The sequence below is a fragment of the Marmota marmota genome, unplaced genomic scaffold (genome assembly GCF_001458135.2).
Source record: "Marmota marmota marmota unplaced genomic scaffold, marMar, whole genome shotgun sequence".
In the NCBI taxonomy this organism is placed as follows: domain Eukaryota; kingdom Metazoa; phylum Chordata; class Mammalia; order Rodentia; family Sciuridae; genus Marmota; species Marmota marmota.
Window position 1 is genome coordinate 16,447,116 of NW_026000075.1, and position 9,204 is coordinate 16,456,319.

The 9,204-nt window shown below is 34.4% G+C and overlaps 1 non-coding gene across 1 annotated transcript; it reads left to right on the plus strand.

The window, feature by feature from the left end:
* Window positions 1-8,783: 8,783 nt before the first annotated feature.
* Window positions 8,784-8,921, plus strand: LOC125620096. Its single transcript, XR_007351678.1, has one exon. It is a non-coding gene; the product is annotated as a small nucleolar RNA SNORA2/SNORA34 family (small nucleolar RNA).
* The last annotated feature ends 283 nt before the right edge of the window (window positions 8,922-9,204 follow it).

Consider the following 9,204-nt stretch of genomic DNA (forward strand, 5'->3'; position numbering starts at 1 on the left):
ACAGACTCCCTTTTACCCGGAGACTCCATGTTATATAAGAAATGCTTCTCTCATGGGAACACCCCACCTTTGTACCTATCAATAGTTGCTAAGCATAGCATGTTTGGCAATACAAAATGACAATTCTTATACAATGTAAAATTGTTCTCTCCTTGGTTCCCATTTTTCTTGGACAATGTACCCTTTCAAAGATTGATTTTCAAGACATTAGTAACCATTCTTTAACTTGTACCCAAATAGGGTCATTTTGACCCACTTCTCTTCTCCTTATGATTTTGGAAAGTTCCGTGGGAAATACCAATGTACCCATTTCATTGTTTCACTAATGGCTCAATCCAACTTCTGTACCCCTGCTCGTTTGCTTGCTGCTCTGCCAACCTAGATGCAATTTTTGGTTTTAAATACCTTGAAACACTGAGGCTCAGGACTGTTCCTTGCAGAGACAGTTTGGGTCCTGCAGGGAATAGTCACCGGCTGGCTAATAAAGACTCCCCAATTTGGACAAAGCTGGGACTCAGTGTTTTTTCTGAGCAGTCGGTACCCCATAACAGTGTTATTCTTAGTTGTCTTTCCCCCTAGTTTATACTGTTAAACTTTTATCTGGTCTATGGTTTTGTTTGTTACTATGATTGCTTCAGTCTCTTTTAATTGTTTACCATTATAATTTCCACTAATTTTCAAGAGCACACTTAAGCTTGCACTTCCCCAGACTATCTTCTAAATCAAGTTAGATTCCTCAAGGAGGGATAAAAAAGATATTTTCTTACAGTGTTCCTCATTAATATATAGAATCTTTGAGTCACTTATCTGTAGGGATATATGTGGACATTAGATTGCTTCTCTCAGAATGATTTCCTGCTGTCAAAGCAGACCTCTAGATAGGTCTGTTGTCTTCTTGGCTTTCATTTCCCAGTTTTCTCCACCACAAAAGCAAGCTGAGGTGAGTGCTTTTTGGGTCTGTTATTCTTACTTGTCTTACCTTACCTTTTTCTTCAGAGTGAGAACTGTGTGGATGAGGAGAACCCCACAACTCTCAGCCTCTCTCGTCTGGACTAAAATGTTTGCCACATGACATTGAGAGAGAAAAGAAATACCAGTATCCTGCTCTTCTGGGCTGATAACTGTAGCTGTCTACTGGGAGCTGAAAGAGAAGAGAATTCAGTGTTTCTGACTGCACCTTACAGTGGCCAACTTTCTGTCACGCTGAGCACAGGTGATGGGAGGAAGAAGGTTGTTACAGACCTCATTGTTCTTACCAAAATTTAGAGTATTTTCTTGAATAATTGTTTCCTGATTTTTTTTTATCCTCTTAAGGATAAAAAATGTCTTGAGACTCTAAGAATTATACTTTTTTATCATTTACACCAGTTATGTTTGTTTCTGTAGAAGGAGGGTTTGCAGAATTCCTCATGCCACCATTTTTGAAATGCTTACCACCATTATTTTTAGTATTTAATTTTTATACTCCATATTGAGACCTTTATATAAGTCAGTATATTGGCTCTATGATTTATCACTTATGGAGAGAAACACTGAGACTTGCCAAGAACACATACCTAGTGAGTATGAATGTTGTAATTTGAATCCAAGTTTGTCTTAATTTATAGTTCATACTCTTCAGCACCAAATTTGCATAAAGAGAAGAGAATTATGTCAGGAAAATTAGGACCTGGTCATTCTTCAACACACTGACCTCAAGAGAGAGGCTTTAAGAGATAAAATATTAGATAGCTGAGGAATGCTATAACTAGGTAGAGGGACTAGAAAGCAATTGTTGTTAAGTAATCAAGAAAACACAGCTCACTTTTACAGTTTCAAACAATTGCTTTGGGCTCACTGAAGTGAAATAAAAACATATGCAAAGGCATCTAACTGATTATATAACAATTTTTGAATTCAGCAAAGCACTTCAAATTGCTAAGCAACCCGAAAATGACTCTGGGTATATTATAATCTGTACAGGAGGAGCTCTTAAATCAGCCAAAACTTTTCACTAGCAATGTAGCACATAAACACATTAGCCAATTACTGTTATTTTTTCATGTTCCATCAAATGATAGACAAGGATGAAAGAAGAAAAAAATCAATAAACCCATAAAAATTTAAAAGAATTAATTTAAAGATTAGGATCTTATGCACTTGCTACACTAATCCTTATGTCAGATTTGGTTTCTGAAACTAAATCTTGAATTCAAAACTCTTTTCATTGATAAACTGGATTTATTGGTACTCCTTGTATTTTTATGTAATGTGTCTAATCTTGAATCCTTTTAAATCAAATATTAAAATGGGTTTCCTTCTGATCTCAGAACATTTCTATCAATAACCACTGAGTCCTTCAAAAAATGTAGGCAGTAATTTTGCCTAAAATACAATTGAAAACACTTTCAGGAAAAAAAAAAAAAAACAACTTGTGCATTGGGCTTTGGTGTGTTTTTGTGGGATTACTTATGACATTGAGTAAGATTATAAAAATATTGAAGTACAATTAAAAAGCATTAAAATCATCTACATCTTGCTCTCAAAAATTCTATTCCAGAGTATAATAATAAAATGATACTATGATATATAATAGTAGCACTAATAAAGAAAAATGGCAATAATTATTGATTCTATTATGTACAAACTACTATTCTACGGACATCACATCCAATCTTCAGAATAATTTCATAAGGTTAATACAATGAAATTTTATTTTTTGCAGGAGCGAAACTGAGAGATAAAGCATAATGAGCAAAAGAGTCAAGACTCAGATTTCTATCCCCACAAATGCATTCCTATGTCTATCTATTTATACCCTGGTTTCTTGTTGCTGAATACATACTGGGCTATTATAAGGTGACTTATAGTCTTTGCTGTCTATACTCACTATCTTCTACACCCACATTATAATGTCAGATTAAGCACTCTTTAACACCAGGCAGTTAAAGTAGGAGAAATATGACTGATCAATTTTTTTCTGTAGAAAAAAAAAAAAACAACAAAGAAAGAAAGAAACAAAAATTGTACCCATCTCTCTATCCTAATCTCAACACCTAAGAAAGGTATATTTAATGAAATTGCCAGAAAATACACAGAAAAAGCAATCTGAAAACTAAGGAGACAGGCCTCATTAGAAACCAACCCTATGCCATGTTCATCTTGGACTTCTAATTTCAAGAACTGTGAAGAAATAGATTTCTGTTGTTTCAGCAACCAATCTCTGGTATTTTTATGGTGCCCAAGCTGAATAATAGAGTGGCCAAGAGTAGATTTAAACTTCCAGAAATGTGTTATTTGGCTAACACCTATTTAAATGCTATTATTAATAATAGTGATTGTATTTTGTCTTTAAATGTCTTTAGTTCCAGACCTTAAAAATAAACTTTATTTTTGGAAGCATTTCAACTTCTTACCTGCCAATGCTCTATTAAGCCATTTGAATTTGCAACTTCTAAATATAAAATGCTGCATCTGCTTTCTAGGAAAGAAAAAAAAATTCACAAACTATTTATTTTATGCTTGTGGTTTACTGACTTCCATTAAGAAATAATAAAATTTTTGATTATTGAAAATAAATCATTTTAAAGTGAAAAGAAAGAGAGAGGCCAAAAATGAGTATGAATGTTGTAATTTGAATCCAAGTTTGGAATATGATCACTTAAGAGTAGATATAAATCCTTTATGTATGGGCAATCTATGTCAGCCAAAACTACAAACACAGCACAATATGATGAAAGGAACCATCTAGGATTTAGAACATGTTAATTGCCTTTTTAAATTTATTTTTTTTAAGTTGTAGATCGACACAATACATTTCTTTTATTTATTTATATATGGTGCTGAGGATTGAACCCAGGGCTTCACACATGCCAGGCAAGTGCTATACCACTAAGCCACAACCCCAGCCCTAACTGCTTTTTTATTCCTATATAAACTTGAGCTTGGATAGACTGCTCTATTCAAGGCATAGCTATTATGACTACACAGAGACCTGCTCTGGTTGTTTGATAGACATGTTATTAAGGAGAAATGATTGAATGTGTTGAATAATGCTTAAGAGATTTTCCAAAAATAGTCTTGATACATTTAAGAAACTATATTTAGAACTGTTGCAAATGTTCCATGATGAAGAGAATGTCTGTTTTTTCTTGCATTTTCCATGTTGAATTATGATCAGAACAAAAATATCTACATTGAAATGTGAAGTTAGTAAATATAAATGTGGAAGCATGTGTGTAAATATTATGATAAATGCAATCTTCCCACAGTTAACCCACTGCTGATGACTATCTTGTGTAAGAGCACATCCTAAATGACTTTTAGGAACTGCACATCTCAAATTCCCAATAGAAAAACTGAACATAAGGAATATGTATGGGAGATGGGAATATAAAGTACAGGACAAAAGCCAGTAAGGAAAATGATTTCTTCAGACATAGAGATTGTAGAATCAATGTCCTTCTCAGAGTTGGAAGTTAGAAATCCTTCAGGTCAATGATGGAGCCAATAGTATTATCATTAATTTTGTCAGTGATAAAATCACTCATAACTCAGAGAAAAGTAAAAACCATAAATGCTGATAATTTGGACTAGGTAAAACAACATAGAGACTCATAAAATTAATGATGCTAATTCTAGAATTAAAATTTGAAGTTGAGAAATGTATTAATGTCAAACGGAATGCAGCTGACTATGTAAAGGTAACCACAATAAAGCATGCATGGGATCTTAGGTAGGAAAGTATAATATTAATCATACCAAGAAGAGTTTCAAGAACCTCTGACTACTACTGTCCTTTTAATAGGAGTTTATCAATTTAAAAAAAAGAGATTAAATTTTAGTTTTTGTAATTTCAAGATAAAAATGAGGATATAGACAGAAGATTTATTTTGTTCCACTTGTTTGTTTTTGTGGTGCTGGAATTTGAACCCAAGCCCTCATACACACCAGATGAGTGTTCTCCTACTGAGCTGCACCCCCAGCCCAAGAGATAAGGACAAAGCAAAATAAACTTTCCCTGACCTTAACCCCCAAGGTAAGAGTATTAGCATAATTCGTTATAATGGTGAAAATAAAAATCTGTTTCTCTTAAAAATAAAATATAAAATGAAAAAAATAACATATAATTTTGAATATGAAAATAAACACTGTAGGTTTTATTTATTCAAAGGAAGGATTGCAATCGAGCCAATTGCAATATTTCTATTCTTTCCTATACGATGTGGAAAGAATAGAAAGAACATGTGTCAAAAATGACCTTTATACACATTGCAAAATAACATCTTTAGGTTGTGATTCTGAGCAGAATTATTTTCATGTTTTAACTGCCGGCGTCTATTTCCATTTATCTTCATACAACTCTTCATGACTACTCGTTTATTATTTCCTTTTTCCATTTTTTTCATTTTTCTATTTTATTTTCTTTCTGTTTTCCAGAAGCAAAGAATGACTATACTCCATTCTAAAAAACTTGGTATGTTGAAGAAACAGGATTGAATTTATGAATTTATCTAGAAAACCATGTTGCTGAAAAATGACAATATTTAACAACTTACCTTGAATTTCTAAATTATTCATTCAAAATCTAAATAAGTTCACCACAGGTAAATGTAGCTAACAGGGGTGGGAAAGGGTGTTTATGATTTGCTAAGAAGCAATATATTTAGATACATCTAATAGTCTCTATTTGACAATTTATGCTACAAGAGTTACAGGATAAAAACCGTTTTTGTATCCAATTTAAAAACATGAATGTTCTTCTTTTTACCCTAGAGCTTAAAGACGATTTACAGAAGTAGGCCAGTATGAAGTATTGCCACAATAAACTTGTTTTACTTCTCTTTTGTAGCAAAAATTAGAAAATCACTGCAATGGAGTTGAGTCATAAAATACGTTAGCAATAAAACAAATATAAGCTATCACGTTTATTTAATTCCTACTGTTACCACCATCATTCAGAAACTTCTTCAAAGTCTTTTATATATTTGGAAATAATTTGTTTGTTTTGAAAAAAATCAAAGATGAAATAACATTTTTTTTCAAAATGCTCAGTTGTGAACAAAACTATACCTCATAAAACAAAATAAAGTCCTTTTACTTGTTGCATGATTGTGAGCAGAATTATTTTCATGTTTTAACTGCCTGTCTCTATTTCCACTTATCTTGAAAATAATCTTATTTCAAAAATATAAACCTCTATGTACATGCTATGGTAATATACTTTATTTGGCATCATCAGATCTTGATTAAATATATGGGATATATCTACACTAAGCAATTAAGTAAACATCAAAAAAGTTATTTATTGTTAATTAATTCTAACATACAATATTTTCTGTTTAAACATTAAAGTTTGCATTAAAGTATACTATAGACAAACTTATTTTATTTGTACTTGGTCCAAGTGATTAGAGTTGTAATTAGTGAAGGTGACATGACAAAAACAAAACAAATAAAAAATTATGCATATAACTCTACCATAAATTAATGCAATTATTTTGATATTATTAAGATGTTATCCAAATCGTTTCACAAAAGGCAGATTAACATTTTATTTACTTGTTTTTATTAGCAAATAAGTAGCTTTTGAAAGTTACTAGAAAATGTACAGAGTGTATGGAGGTTTTATTTTATATATTACCTTGCATTTTTAACTTTAAAGGATAAATTACCACAAAATAGACTGCGTACACCATTGACATTATCTCTTTTTGCATCAGAAATTGTTTATGAGTCTGGGGATGTGGTTCAGGGTTAGAGTGGGTGCCTAACCCTGGGTTAGGCAAGGCCCTGGGTTCAATCTCCAAACCACAGAAAAATGAATTGTTTTTTAAATTTCCTTGGAGAACTAAGTAATATGACAGGAATTCTCAAGTCTATCAATTGAGATTAAGGTAGAAAGCAGATACTCAATAAAAATTCACAATTCTCTAAACAGAGTGAAGAATTGCTGCAACCTGCAGGGCTGTTAATTCAAGTTTCTGGAAGGTTCACTGAGGGGCTGGAGAAAAGACAAACAGACACATAAACAGAGAAAAATAGCTGTATCTTGGGGGTTAACTACAACCCTGGTAAGGAGGCAGTGACCTACAACAAGCTCAGCACATTTATTACATAGGTATAAACATCAAAAGGATTTATTGTGAGAAAGTTTCTTCAAAGTAAGAGAAGCAAGGTCATGAGTATTAGCAGCCTGATTATGATTATCAACTTGTACCTACTACTCTAGTCTTAATCAGCTGGCATCTGAAACTCAAGGTCAAGAACTGAATAGCTCTGTGGCTGGCACAGAACATCCTATTGAACATGGCATCCCCATAGCAACTGGGCAGTCCCAAAGTGATGTCTTTGCACTGCACTGAGTGTTCCCAATAGAGGCATTGCTCCTGTCACAGGATAGTTCAAAACCCACAATTCAGTCTCTGCTCCCAACAAAAGATGATACCATGGAATGAGATAAGAGTTCTCCACATTAGAAGGAAGAAAGAAAGTCAGGTTGAGAGTCACCTCTGGTTTTTCCCAGAAAGTCATCAATAAAAGTTCATCAATAAAAGTTAAGACACATTATATATACTCAGAAGTAAGATTTCTCTTCCTACAGCTACAGTCAAGGGTGAAGCAGTTCATAGCAGTATAAAACACATTTCTTAGGCTGTGCAATTCCATAATTCCAGGAATCCCGGGATAGTCATCGTTCCTACCTCACTGCCACTAGCCATTCAGATTCTACAAGGCAACACTGCGTCATGCCTTTAACCCTGTTTGAGTCTCAAGACTTCTCAGGGTCTTTTGTCACCTCTAAGTCATACATATGTAGTGTCATAAGTTCTCTGTTAAAATGGTTCTCCATTATTATTTTTTTTTTGGTCTTAAGACATATATATATTCTTAATTTTATGATTTTTTAATTGATTATCTACAATTGATTATCTTCTATAAAGAGAGGTATTTCCTTGTCAACTACTTGGTTACTCCAGTGCAGAGTTCATGCAAGAAAAGAATGCATGTTTATTTCCCCATATCTACCAATTATCAAAATAGTTAACTTCCTTCTTTTTCTTCAAATTTCCCTTTTGAGCAACATTATGAACTTTATGTTTTTCACATATTTGATGTCTTCCATTCATTGCATTGCTCTTTGAATTCTTTTGGGTGATCTTTCCTTATCTTTTACTAATAGAAATCCATTATTGAGCCTCTAAATCTTTGATCATGACCATAGCAGTTATCAGCCACTTCTTTATGAAAATCTAATCTTTTTCAATCAGATTTTCCATGCAAAATTATGTTCAGGATGCTAGGGATATTTGTATTGATTCCTCATTATTTCTAAATTTCTTCATGGTCAGAGCTAGGAAATACATATGTTTGCATGTGTGTGGCATGTATGTATGGATAGAATTATTGCATTTTAATTTAATTTTGTTTTGTTTTCGTTTTCACTGAAATGTACTGTGCATATTAAGTAGTGCATATTTTATAAATGCTGATGATTTTTCAAAGATTAAACACATTCAGCCAGATACATGTCTGTAATCTCATTGACTCACAAGGCTAAAACAAGATGATTACAAATTTGGGGCCAGCCTTTGCCACTTCAAGAGATCCTGTTTTAAAATTAAAAGTGATTGGGGCTGGGGATGTGGCTCAAGCGGTAGCGCGCTCGCCTGGCATGTGTGCGGCCCAGGTTCAATCCTCAGCACCACACACAAACAAAGATGTTGTGTTCGCCGAAAACTAAAAAATAAATATTAAAATTCTCTCTCTGTCTCTCTCTAAAAAAAAAAAAAAATTAAAAGTGATTGGCCCTAAATCAAGGTCAGGAGTTTGTTGAAGCTGTTGGTTTCAAGCAGGAGCCTAAAGAAATGTCTTTCTATGGTCTGTTGGCTATTTCAGAACTTTAGAAGTGTAATAGTCACCCACGCTGGCAAGGTAGATGGAACTGTGACCACCGACAGAACAGGCCCAGCGGCCTGCTGAGGGGCAGAGCCGCCCCCCACCCCCCGCGCCTGCCAGGTAGGCGGAACTGTGACCACCAATGGAAAAGGCCCAGTGGCCCGTGGAGGGGCAGAGCTGCCATCCACACCGGCAAGGTAGGCGGGCCTGCGACCCACCGGCAGAACAGGCACAGCGGCCTGCTGAGAGGCAGAGCCACCCCCTCCCCCTGCGCCGGCAAGGTAGATGGAACTGTGACCACACACAGAACAGGCCCAGCGGCCTCCT